General features: G+C 35.3%; 1 protein-coding gene across 4 annotated transcripts in view; it reads left to right on the top strand.

Moving 5' to 3' along the window:
• The window catches only part of USP15 (ubiquitin specific peptidase 15), a 152410-nt gene that overhangs the window by 412 nt on the left and 141655 nt on the right, over nt 1–10343 (top strand). The gene's annotated exons all lie outside the window — the stretch shown is intronic.

Here is a 10343-nt window from a genome sequence, read left to right as displayed (position 1 = left end):
GTTCCTTGCGCCCTCCTTCCTCCGGTAGTGCCGCTCCCACCTCAGGCCTTCCCGAAGGACAGGTTACCGTGGCTTGGCGTGAGTCCGAACACTATTTTGACAGATCCCGGTTCCACAGCTTCTCACGATCTCACCTGCTTTACTTCTCCAGTCATTTCCTTTCCCGGCATTGTCGGCATCCAAGTTCCCTATTATCCGGGTTCTTGTCTTCCGGGAGGCAGGCTGCAGGATGTTTGCGGTCTGTACTACACAGGTGGCATGTGTCAGGGCGCCACTTCAGAGAAAGAAACGCTAGTTTCCAGCTTCTTGTCAAAAGGAGGGAGAGGAGTAGGGAACCTTAGGCTCCTGAGAGAGACCACGTGGTCTGCTTTAGTGGCGGGGGGGGGGGGGGCGGCAGGCGTTTCTGTTAGAGGTGCAGCCCTTCCCTCCAGTTTGAAGGATAACGTAGGCCTGCAAAAAGTAGATAAGTCCCCCTGAGGCTTGAATAACTTGCTAATATTCAAACTTTGAAAATACCAAAGGACATACACTTAAAATACTGAAGGAAGTGTGTGGAGGTTTTAATGCTTGTCGGCCATATCAGTGGCACCCAGAATGACTTACATATGTGAATATGCGATGTAAAAGAAAGTGCTCTGTTAGGGGAAAGGATGATCTGCCTTTTCATTATAACAGAAAATCATTTTCACTTCCCACTGTCACCATAACAGCTGCATATAATTTATAGGGTTTTTTCTTTTTTCACTTATTTCAGTATGGTCTAGTGGAAGCAGCGTAAGATTTAGACCTGAAATGTCACAATTCTACCACTTAACTCGCATTATGACTTTAAGAAAAGTTACTATACATCATTGCACCTCAAAATCTTCGCCTATAAAATAGGTAATAATTTTATCATCGAGATTTTATCTCGATTCAATTAAATATGATAAAAAATGGATATTTATGAGACGTTAAATTTTAGCTATATTCCTATCCCTGCCATTTACTCCTGACAAAATGATGTGGTATTGGTATAATTTTCAAGTAAGGTAATAGGTAGCATACTTGGGACTTGAATTTAAGAACTTTGATCTAAGTCTTAGTAATTTTTTTCCTACTTTGTTAGGCTGCACACTGTGCTCATGTGATAAAAATTCCTGTGAATGTAAATATATGCTTGTTGCAGAAAGTCATAAAGTGGGATTTTCAGATGACTTAACAATCATTATTGTTCATATTGGAATGTATCCAAAGTGTTTCTTGCTGTGGCAAAATGTAACATTTCCTAGGACACCTATGTTCACCTTGCCCTGTGGATTTTTAAAGATGAGATCAATCACTGCTCATTGTTGAATGTTAAAGAAAACTTAAAAACTCTTAATTCACCCAGCACATTACCAGTTCATAAAAAGATACAGGTGGATTTCCTTAAAGTAAAAATCTGCAAGTTATAATATGGATATTATTGTTTCTCTTTAGTGTTAATGTTTGGTATGCTGAGTATAATTGGTGGTGTTTATTATGGACATTCCACTTTTTTAAGTTTGGTATTTCTCAGACGAATGTATTTTTGCTTTTTGACAAAGTTACCGTAAGTCATTTTAAATAGATATTTTAAGAAATACAGAAGTCCAAAATTTGAACCATATCAATGCTTTCACTTAAAAGGAAACTGAATGTCATATAGTTAGGTAACAGCAGAATGTGCAAGTTTATTCTCACTTTAATTTCCTCTTTCATTTTCAAGGAAAAAAAATGCAGAAGCAAGATAGGGAGTTGCAGAAACCAGTTTGGTTTTAAGCATTAGCCAGTGCACTTGCAACCTAATAGGCAAAACCTGTCACTAAAAAGCAATATTGTAGAGAAAACGTTTGATTCAGAATTTTAAGGTGAATAATTTTGTAAGTACAAATTTGATAATGAACTTATGATTACAGAACAGGTAGGGTTGTTAAGTAGTTTGGTTATTGGGCTCACATTTTTGAAACTCAGTAGAAAGTTGTTCTAACTTTTTTTTTTTTTTTTTTTTTTGTCTTTAGATTAGTCTTATGAGCATTTGGGCAAATCCTGTGGATTATTTTATAGGTAAAACAGCCACATGCAGGTAGAACATTGTCATGGCATAAATATATAACCATCTCAGAAAAACTGATTGAGGTATTAGGAAAATATGATGGGTTTACCATACGTTTATTCTTAAAAGTTTAATACAGATGTTTAAAGTTATAGTCAAATACATCTAAAATGAATGCATTTTACTAATTAGCACTTGAGCACTTTGTAGGTGAGGACTGTCACACAGTACTCTAGTAACTAATTCTAATATCTAGGCAAGTATTAAGACTTATTCCATTATGTGTGAATGCTAGAGTTTCTGTTTATTTGTAAGCAGCGACTAATTTTTATCTATAAACTGATTTTCTAGAGATGAAAATAAGTTACAGAAGTCTGGGATGAAACAAAATATTTTTATACGGGTCGTCAGAAAAGTCATGAAGTATTTTTTCTATGCAAAAACATGTCATGACTTTTCCGACAAACTTATTCTTGAACTAGGCTTTATAGTGAGAAAGTCAAAGTTAGACAGTTACACCTCTTAAAAAATGTGAGACAGGAAAGTAACACCGATCCGTACAATAAGGAATGAAGTAGTAGTTTCATAATGCTGTTTCATTGATCTGTGTTTCAATTCCAAGGAGATTCCGAAAACCATGAACAAGATTAAGGCAGAATTTATGTACTACCGAAAAAGGATATAAGGGACTGGAGTTGTTTAGGATGAACTGAAGATAGCTTTCAGGTACATAAAGGTTTTCCTGATAAGACAGAAAATTTGCTAAAGTATGTTGCATGGGAACCAGTAGTTGGTGTAATGGCTATGTCACTGGACTCCCATGTAGTCCACTGTGGTTTGAGTCCCAGACCCAGTGGGTTGAACATACTGGGCGCGTGTGCGTGCATGTCCAAGATCCTGAGAGGAGATTGGAGGACAGGGATTGCGGCGTGGCCATCCTCCCTGGGGGGTGATTTCTCGCTTTCTGTCTCTCTGTCTCTGTGTTTCCCGCCAGGGCATGTGCCCTATAGCAAAAACTTCTCCCCCCAACCCCCCAAAAAAGTATGTTGCATGTAAGTATTTTAGGATCTTATTTAAGGAGTGGTTGTTAAATGAATGACAAGTTATGGATTGGGGAATGCTTTCTTTAGAGATTTCTCTTAAAATGGACCTACTACAAGTAAATCAACAGGTAACTACAAATCATCAAAATCATTACTTCATTTTCTGTATTTTTAACATCATTCACCTACCAGACATTTTCAGTAATTTTTATGTGTGATTATGTTTAATGATAACGTGTAGTCAATACAAACTAGCCGAATACTGCATATCATTTTCGTATAAACCTCATAACTCTAGTAGGTTTAAGGTGAGTTGGAGAGTATCTTTAATATGTATTTAGAGTCATGTAAAATGTCTATGACATTTTTGTTTCAGTACTTTGCCAAAAAATCTGATTAACAGGGTTTTAGACAGGAGACATTGATTTCAGTTTTTAAAGCTTTCCCTCCATTCCTGTCTTTAACTTCGAAATCTTTGAGGCTTTATTTTATTTGGTACCTTATGTTTGCACAACTTAGATTGACACTAACAGAAAATAAACTTTTTTTATACTGACAAGCAAGTTGATATGAAGTGACTATTAATCACCATGAATTCCAACTCATTTAGTATATAATTACTAAAAGTATATGTACTAGGGTGTTTACCACCAAAATGGAATGTATATTACATCATTTACAGGAAATGAAACTAGAAAGCAAAACTTTAACAATGGTAAATTGATTTTTTAAAAAAAGGACAGAAATGGTAACATTAAGGATATTTTCCACATTTTACTTGCTTAAAAATCTAGAAAAGAATTTTTTCTTAATTTAAACCTATTTTGTAAGTTTTAAAAGAACTTCTAAATTATTAGTGAATCCAGGATTAGTGTACCCTGTGTAGCAAAGAAGAGCCGGAGCTAGTCAGCGATTTCACTTATCTATTTAGTGTCATCCAGGCTTTATTTTCTTAAATTATACCAATTTCCCATTACCACATGCTGGGTAGTAAAAGATCTTTTTACAGAATGATTTTGTGACAGTTATTAATCTTGCTTGTACTTCAGTATAATAAGAAAAAAGTAGTTTGTCAGGCCATGACCTGTTATAGTGTATTTAAGTGCCAAATGCCTTTGTAAGTAGCACATATTAATTTATTTAACCATCACTTCAATTAAGGGAACCAGCACTGTTGATAAATAGGACTCCGAGGCTCGAAGAGGTGGTCACACATTGATGGAGCTGGGATTTGAACTAGAAAGTCTAGACCTTTAGTTCATGCTTTTAAATCACTGTTTTATTCTGCCTCATATCTTAATGATTCACTCTACAGAGTAGTTCTATTTAAAAAGAAAAAAAGACTTTCAAAATGGAGTTTATTTTACATTTAGCACCAGAATTTTACATTTTTATTCTACACTGGTCTCTTGTGACTATTCATTCTCAGTATGTTAGAGTATGTAAAACTCTTAACATACTGCCCTGGAAATTAAAACATGTTTAAAGGTCGATAGGTGGATAGCTGAGTGTGCAGAACAGATGCAATTTTGATTCAAAAGTACATTCAAACAAAAGAATCCGAATCATTTACTATTGAGCTTTGGAATTTTAATTGTGTATTTTTGTAGAATCAAACTTTTACTAGAAATAATATGGCCCCTTCTTACATGGTTTTAAAGAAATAACACATTAAGCAGATAGCAAGGTCTTCTAGGGTATTTGTACTTTGCCAGTATTTTTATTGTTTTACAGTAAGGGACAAATATAAGGTTTTCTGGTTTTGAATTATGAATCTGTAGGAACCATCACAGAAAACACAAATACGAATGTTTGGTATGTTATATTCTATTTTATTAACTGACTTTGTCTTTTTCAGAAATGACTTTTTAAATGAATTTTTGAAGTCAGCATTTAAATTTAGACAGTAGAAGGTACAGGCATGTTCATATTGATACCTCTTTAGCTTCTTTCTGAAACTGACAGGCTTGGTAGCATTAGTACTAACAGAACAGTTCATTTTGCTCTTTGTTGTTGATATATGCATTTTATTATGTGAATTTAGAATGATTCTTCTTATCTTCACTTTGAGAATCACTTTATTAGTAAGCCATGATTTCTGATAAAAGCAAAGGGAGAGATAAGGGGAAGATTGACAACAATTGATAAAGATGAATTAACTTGTATTATCTGAGTTGATCCCCAAATATGATGTATATTTATAGGTTTTGCTTGTTTATTTTTTTAAAGATAGGGTCTCCATATGTTGTAATCTTCCTGTCTCAGCCTCCCAAGTAGCTGAAACTACAGGCATACATAATCATCCCGACTTTTGAAAGCGGGCCTGAAGTGAACCTGATTCTCACATATGACCTAAACATCCTAAGTAGTGTCAAACAATATGTGTCATGGTAGCCAGGCAAAAATGCACATTTATATTTCTGTCTTATGGTGAGTTGAGCTCCTCATGGTTTTGGATATTAATCCCTTTTCAGATATATTGCTTGCAGATTTTTTTTCCCACTCTGTTATCTATCTCTTCACCTTGTTGGTTGTTTTTTCTAGCTACTATTTTAAAATACTTTACACTTATGGAGCCTTTAAAATATCTTTACTTACCTCATTCTGTTTTATGATTTCGGGGCTGGTTTAAATACCTGGTATATAATGATTTAAAATACTAGATATTAATATCTCCCACGTATTAGAAATGGTCTTGTGCTGCCTCTAGTTGGGGCTGTGATTTACAGAAATTTTATTACTCATTTATCATGTTAAGAATATTTTACATGTATGAAATAAGTAATAGTATTCTCATTTTACGAATCAACTGTGGTACAGAGTTATGTATCCATGTTCATACATTTGGTCAGTAGTAGAACAGGAAGTCTAACCTAACTTTGAAGTATAAATTATAACTCTGAAGCCTGCATTTTAAACTGTGCAGCCTGCCTGAAAATGATAGAGTCTTATTATTGAAGTAACTTTTTGAGAGATGAATACTTGGCAGTATTAAAAATCCAAAACTAACAGCTTTATCTTGTATAGTTAAACAATAATTTTGGGCCAGCAGGAGGTCAAGGCTGCTGGATCTCACATGACTGACTGTGCAATTCAGGTCCAGACCCACCAGCTTAAAAATCATGCCGGGCACGTGTGTGTGCGACCAAAATCTCAAGAGGAGAATGAAGGAGAAAAGATTGGGACATGGCTGTAAGTCCCCAAAGGGTGTTATCTCAGTCTCCCTCTTTCTCTTTCCATTGAACACACACGCCCTAAGCAAAGCTTAAAAAAATAAAACCACTGTTTTCTCTGTTATTCACATGAGGATCATGTGGAATGTTGTGGGTCACCTAGCCTTAACAACAGTCTTATTCTAACTAATATACCTCTGCTTTGATATAGATGCTGTTTCTCATTTCTTAATAGTATTTACTTTTTCCTGTCTTACTGGGCTTTATACACCATTACCATTATTATCTCTAAAAGCATCCTTATCTATTCCATCCAGTTCTGTGGCCCTCCCACTGTTTGCTTTTAAAAAATATATATTAACGGGCCAGTATGGTTGGTGGTTAAGGCGCTGGGCTCCTACATGTCCAGTCGCTGTTTGAACTTGGGACCTGGTGGTTTACTTTTTCACTTTCCCTTTTTCTCTCTCTCTGGTCAAATTAAAATAATAATAATAACAACAACGAATACAAATAAATAAATAATTCTTTTAAAAATATACATAACAGGGGACCAGCAAGTGGTGGTGTGGTTATGTCAATGGACTCCACGTAGTCAACCATAGTTCAAGTTCTGGACCTGGGAGCTTAAAACTCACACTGGGCGTGTATATGTGCGTGCCCAAGATCCCAAGAGGAGAATGGAGGAGAAGGGATTGCAGTGTGACCATCCCTCTACCCACCCCCGTAGTGATGATGCACTTTCTGTCTGTCTGTCTCCCTGGAAAGCACACGCGCCCTATAGCAAAAATCTCTCTAAAAATAATGTGTGTGTATGTGTGTGTGTGTGTGTGTACAGTGTTATTGTAATATAATTCAGACACCAGTTTGCCCATTTTTACTGGACAATTCACTATTTTAGTGTCTTCACAGAGATCTATAATCATTACCATAAACAATTTTAAAGTATTTTCATCATTCCAAAAATCAAACCCCATGCCAGTCACCTCCCATTTTTCCCTAAATTCCCTGACTCTAGCAGATACTCATCTACTTTCTGTTTTTATGTATTTGCCTATATAGCAATTGTCTGTAAATGGAATCATATAGTATATGTGATTTTGTGTCTGGCTACTTTCACTTAGCATTATGTTCTAGGTTCATCCATGTTGTAACATGTATTAATACTTCTTTTTATATAGATTTAACACATTTAATCCATCTCTTTTTCAGTTAATGGATATTTGAGTTTCTAATTTTTGGCTATCATGAACGATATGTGCAAGTTTTCATTTCTCTTGGGCATATACCCAGAAAGTGGAATTGTAAGGTCTCTGTTTAACTTTTTAAGGAACTGTTAGCCTATTTTATATTATACCTGCTTATATTATGCCATCTTATATTGCTGCCTGCTGTGTATGAGGGTTCCAGTTTTCTTATGTCTTGGTCAGCATTTGTAACTGTATATTTTTTTTATGGCCATCTTAGTGGATGTGTAGTAGGATGTCATTGTAGTTTTGACTTGTATTTTCCTGGTAGCTAAAGATGTGGAGCATCTTTTTATCTGCTGTTGGCTATTTGCATGTCTCATTTAGATGCTTGTCTAGATCCTTTGCCCATTTAAAAAAATTTGGTTGTCTTATTATTGAGTTGTAAGAGTTCTTTATGTATTTTAGATACAGGCTTCTTATCAAGATATTTATAGATTTTCCATTTTGTGGGCTTTCTTTTCATCTTCTTGATAATGTCCATTGAAACACAGGAGTTTTTATTTTAATGAGGTCCAACTTACCGATTTTTCCTTTTGTCATTTTTGGTTTTGAGATTGTATCCAGGAAGCCTTTACCTAACTCTGGGTCATTAAAATTTACTCCTAAATTTTCTTCTGTAAATTTCATAGTCTCAGCTCTCACATAGGTTTGTGATCCAACTAAGTTAATTTTTCATGGATGTGCTGTGAGAAAGTCCAGTATCATTCTTTTGCATGTGGGATACCCAGTTGTCCTGGCACCATTAGTCATAATTCTTTCTCTGTGGAACAGTCTTTGAACTCTACTTGAAAATCAGTTGACTGTAAAAATGAGGGTTTATTTTTAGATTCTCAGTTCTGTTCCACTGATATGTATGTCTGTCCTCATGTCAGTACCATACTATCTTAATCTGTAAGTGTGTAGCAAGTTTTGAAATCTGGAAGGATGAGTCTTGTAACTTTTTTTCAATTTGTTTCAACCCTCTTCTTAGTTTACATTATGTTGAACTGTTATTTTGTAAATATTCTTAAGTATATGTCAGTGTTTCCTTCTCCAAAGAAGTTACAGGCTCCTGATTTTAACAACTAGCCTCCTTGATGCCTCTTACAGGAAATCTTTCCTGTCCCTTTATTCTTAGAAGTGTCTGGTAGAGTAGTAGTCATACAGCAAGTGCCCTGTCATTTAACCCACAAATCTCTGTCAGTTCTAACCTCATGCTCCAAAAGCACAAGCAGTGCTGTACCTTGAAAACATGGATAAATGTGCTAATTATCAAAAAGACATTTACAGTATTTCTATGGAAGAATACGGAAGTATAGTTACTTAAAAACATATATAAATATTCATGGAATGTAATAATTTTCTTTAGCTGCATGGTTTGGTGGTATGTACATGGATGCCTGTTATTATTCTTTGGAACTTTAAGGTATACTTGCATATCAATACGTTTGTTTAAAGGGACCAGCAGTTGGCATAATGGCTATGTCGCTGGACTCCCATGTACTCGATCGTGTTTAGAGTCCTGGACCCAGTAGCTTAAACTCATGCCGGGCATATGTGCGTATGTAGCCAAGATCTGAGAGGAGAATGGAGGAGAAAGGAATTACGGCGTGGCCATCCTCCCTGGGGAGTGATTTCTCGCTTTCTGACTCTCTGTCTCTCTCTTTCTGGTGAGCACACGTGCCGTATCGCAAAAACCTCTCGAAAACAAAACAAAAAAAATCAACTTAATTGTAAGGACTTTGTGTTTTGAGGAAGTACTAGTTTTTCTTATGTTTTATTCATTTTTATTTTTAATACAAAATTAAATACCTCAAGGAATTTATAAAATGGTGGTGAGATATTTAATAGCTGTTCTCTTCCTGCTTTTTGTATGTTTATGCAAACTTGTCTGTCAAATGTAATAGCAGGATGTCTTTAGTATGGAGAGGCATGCATATTTAAAGTATCAATGATGGTACGCATATATTCTAGATGAATAGTTTAAAAGTGATCTTTGATACCTTCTTGAGTTTCTTATTTGTCTTGGTGTAGATCTAAGAGATCATAAAATTTAGTTCTTATTAACTGATAGATTTAATGTACAGAGCAGAAAATAGGTTAGAAATGCTTGAAATCTAAAAAGTAAGTTATAAAAAGAAGATCAACCAGGACATAGTTTATTTGAACAAACTTCATAATTTTCTTTGATTGAGTTTTACTGAAACTGAGATTCAGAATTTTAGTTTGTGATACTTAAAAAAGGCAGGAATGGATAAGCCAGTGGCATGGTGGGTAAGGTGGCTGTGTGGTTCAAGTCTCAGTCCCAGTAGCTTGAAAAACACACTGGATATGTGTGCACACATACCCAAGATCCTGAGAGGAAAATGGAGTATGTTGTGGCCATCCACCCTTGAGGGTGCTTTCTTATTTTTCTCTCTCTTTCTCTCTGTCCCTCTAGTGAGCTCACACATCTTATGGAAAACTAAAAAAAAAAGTTCGTGAAATATCTGATTAATTAAAAGACTACATACTGCCAATATTGCCTTAGTGTTAAATGCAGTTTTACATTATCACTATTCAGATGTAACTTTAACATTAAGTAAGGAAATTAGACAGAAGATTAAATTAGCATCCTGAATTGTTTATGCCAGTTATTTTTTACTAAACAGTTATGTTTTTCTTTTCTAAAAATTATTTTATTTAACTTTGTTTATTCATCTGTTCATTTTCATTTGACCAGAGAAGGACAGAGTGAGAGTGAGAAAGAAAGCAAGCTGCCAGGTCCCAGACTTAAATCACAGTTGACCATGTGGGAGTCCAGCACCCTTAACTACCACACCACCTGCCGGCTCCTTTCTTTTTT

This window comes from Tupaia chinensis, unplaced genomic scaffold, assembly GCF_000334495.1.
Source record: "Tupaia chinensis unplaced genomic scaffold, TupChi_1.0 Scaffold000395_1, whole genome shotgun sequence".
Classification (NCBI taxonomy): Eukaryota; Metazoa; Chordata; class Mammalia; order Scandentia; family Tupaiidae; genus Tupaia; species Tupaia belangeri.
This window is presented reverse-complemented; position numbering and strand designations above follow the sequence as displayed.